The sequence below is a fragment of the Sceloporus occidentalis genome, unplaced genomic scaffold (assembly GCF_023333645.1).
Source record: "Sceloporus occidentalis isolate IW3139 unplaced genomic scaffold, rSceOcc1.0.p SCAF_5, whole genome shotgun sequence".
Lineage (NCBI taxonomy): Eukaryota > Metazoa > Chordata > Lepidosauria > Squamata > Phrynosomatidae > Sceloporus > Sceloporus occidentalis.
In genome coordinates, this window is record NW_028316985.1 from 82,502,809 (window position 1) to 82,506,620 (window position 3,812).

A 3,812-nucleotide genomic window follows, 5' to 3' on the forward strand; every position below is an offset into this window, starting at 1 on the left:
AGGCCTAGCCTCACGGCACGCCGGGGACAGGCCTAGTCGGAGCAGCCGCCCCTCGCACGCTCCCTCTCCGCCTCTGACTGAGGCCTACAAGCAGCGCCTCCTCTCTCTCTCGCCCTGCCTTGTGCCAAAGCAAGGCTGCGGCCTAGGCCCCATCCGCAGAACCGCGGAAATAACCCACTTTCACACCGCTCCATCTGCACTGCAGAAATAATCCAGTGTGGCACCACTTTAACTGCCCTGGATCAATGCTATTGAATTCTATGAATTGTAGTTCTGTGAGACATTTAAGCTGCATCCACACTGGAGGAATAACCCGGTTTGGTACCGCTTTAACTCTTTCTGGCTCAAGGCTATGGAATTCTGGGAGTTGGAGTTTGTTGTGGGGCCCAGAGCGGAGCTTTGCTCCTCTCTGGGCCCCACAACAAACTCCAACTCCCAGAATTCCATTGCCTTGAGCCAAGAAGACACTTAAAGCGGTGCCAAACCGGGTTATTCCTCCAGTGTGGATGAAGCCAGGGCAGTTAAAGCAGTCTACGATTCCCAGGATACCCTAGCACTGAGCCAGGGCAGTTAAAGCGGTCTCAAACTGGATTATTTCTGCAGTGTGTTTTGGATCCCTATCCTTATAATTGTAGCCAACAGTGAGATTAGTGCAGTTGAGAGTGATTTGCTTTAGGTGGCCATTCAGTCAGTTCATAGCCAGAGACATTTTTTTGGGGCGGGGGCTGTCCACACTGCAGAAATAATCCAGATTGACACCACTTTAACTGCTATGGCTCAAGGCTATGGAATTCTGAGGACTGTAGTTTTGTGAGACATTTTGCCTTTTCTGTCAGAGAGCTCTGGTGCCACAACAAACTACACATCCCAAGATTCCATAGCATTGAGCTATGGTAGTTAAAGTGGTGTCAAACAGGATTATTTCTTCAATGCAGATGCATCTTTAGTGAATGGGCGCCACTGGCGGTCGCGGTTCCTGGGTTTGGTTTGGCCTACCCCTTGTTATTTGGTGGAAAACCTCCTCTTTAGGAGTGCTATAAATCAGAAATGAATTGAAGGTATATAACAACAACGGTTGTTATTAACTGCCTTCTGTTGATCTCAGCTCATGTGGTGACCCTGAGGATGAGACCTCTCCAAGGCAGAAATAATCCACTTCGACACTGTTTTAACTGCCATGGGTCAATGCTGTGGAATCCTGGGAATTGTAGTTTGCTGTGACACCAGATCTCTCTGACAGAGAAGGCTAAATGTCTCACGGGACTACAATTCCTGGAATTCAATAGCACTGAGACAGTTAAAGTGGTGCCACACTGGATTATCTCCGCAGTGCAGATATAGCCTAAGACAATCTGTCTTCAGCCTTTCTACTCAAGATCCTGCAGGTTCAGACCTGTGACCTCCTTGAGAGAATGCATCCATCTAGTGTGCAGCTTTCTTTCTACTTCCTTCTACCTTTCCTAGCATTATTGTTTTTTCCAGTGAGTCATACCTTCTCATGATGTGCCCAAAGTACAACAGCCTCAGTTTAGTCATCTTGGCTTCCAGGGAGAGTTGGCCTTAATCTGTTTAGAACCAGAATATTTACCTTCTGCCAGTTTTTTGTTTTTTTCTGCGTCTCTTTGCACAGGGTAGAATCCCCAATTTGCCTATTCAAAGGGAGAATGAAGAAGCAATACACTCTTCAACCATTTTGGTCTCCCTTATCCAAAATGCTTGGGGCCAGAAGTGTTTAGGATTTCAGAATTTTTTCGATTTTGGAACACCTGTACTGTACTGGCATAAGATATCTTGGAGATGGGATCCAAGTCTAAACACAACATTAGGGAGATTATCAAACAGGGGTGACCCTGTCCTTGTCCTGTTCCTGTCCAGTTCTTCCCATGCGATCACAGGAAGGACTTTCAAACAACATGGAGCAGATCCCATCATTAAACCATCTGAAAAGCACGATTGACCGCAGTTGTGCAAAAAGACTTTCAGATGACATTGTGCAAATCCCATCATTAACCTGCCATTAACCCATCATTAACGTGACATTGGCTGGCATTTTGCATTAGTGGAAGTTCGTGGCATTGCAATGCCATTTTAATGAAGGGTTAATGGCGGGATCAGCGCTACAATTTGAAAGCCTTTCACACTACTGCAGTCATGGATGATTTATGACGGGATAAGGACAGGGGAGCGATCCTGTCCCTATCCTGTCTGTAACAATCTCCTATGTTTCATATACACATAACCTGAAGGTCATTTTATTCAATATTTTTAAAATAATGTTGTGCATGAAACAAAGTTTGTGTAATATCAGAACTATCAGAAAGCAAATATATCACTGTCACAGCCACCCATGAAAAAAGTTTTGGTTTTTGGAATATTTTGGAATTCTGCATAAGGGAGACTCATCATCTATATAGACTTGGCATCATTTGCAGAAGTCTCTTTTTAGGATGACAACTCCCAGTATCCTTCAACCAGTATTGCCTGTGTTAGTGGGGGGATTCTGGGAGTTGTAGTTCAAATAGGAAGAATGCTTTGAATGGGTGGGACTGTAATATTTTTCCATGAGGAAATCCAACCTCAGGGTGTACTTACACTGCAGAAGTAAAGCAGTTTGGCACCACTTTATAAGTGCCAGGTCCTACACAGTCCTGGAATTTGTACTTTGGTGAGGCACCAGAGCTCTCTGACAGACCAGGCTGAATACCTCACCAAACTATAAATCCCAGGATTCCACAGGATGGAACCAAGACAGCTAAAGCAGTATCAAGCTGCTTTATTTCTGCAGTTAGAGCCAGGACTTGAATTATAGGAGACCTTATGCCAGCTGTCAAAGGTACTCTTTTGAGAAGGTTGTCAGAGAGGGGATGTATTATTTGGTGAAAATGGGATTGGGGTAAGAAGAATCTCCTGAAACCCCCCCCCCCCCCCAATTATAATACTATATTTTCCTTTTCATGGGAGTTAAACAGAGATCAGTGGGGGTCACCTACTGATGTTTGAAATACCTCCCTCCCCTCACAACAATGTTTATAGCATGTTTTACAGCAACTACCACCACCATATGAACATGAATAACATCATGGTTCGTCTGGCTCAGTACTATCTGCATTGACTTCTGTTAGAACAAAATATGGAGATAACAGAATGGTTTCGAAAGAGGGAGACAGAGAGACTTAGGCTGTATCTACACTGGAGAAATCACCCGGTTTGGCACCGCTTTCACTCTTTCCTGGCTCTAGGCTATGGAATTCTGGGAGTTGGACCCACAACAAACTCCAACTCCCAGAATGCCATAGCCTTTTTGTTGTGTGCCTTAAACTCCTTTTGGACTTATGGCGATCCTGCAGAGTTTTCATGGCAAGTTTCTTCAGGATGAGAGAGTATGACGTGCCCAAGGTCTCCCAGTGGGTTTGCGTGGCCAGTCTGTCTGCTCCAATTCTCTAGCCACCAAGCCAGCCCCCTCTTCTTCCCCCCATCTTCTTCTTTCTCTTCTTCTTCCCCTCATCCAGTCACAATCCATTGACCGCTAAAAAACACACCCAGAAAAACAGGTTTAAAAGACACAAATGGGAATGGGGTACAAAAATAGCCCGCGTCAAAATACATCGAAGCAACTGACGTCACTGTGACGTCGAAACGCTTGATTGACAGCTTAAAAAAAGAATTAAAAATGGTTCAAGACAGGCAATGGGAACAGGGAACAAAAAAGTCCACGTCAAAATACAACAGAGAAATATCAATGGGAATGAGAACATGGGTCAAGAAAAAACGAGTCTGTTTGCTCCCTTTTGTAATGCGGACGTTGGACGTGA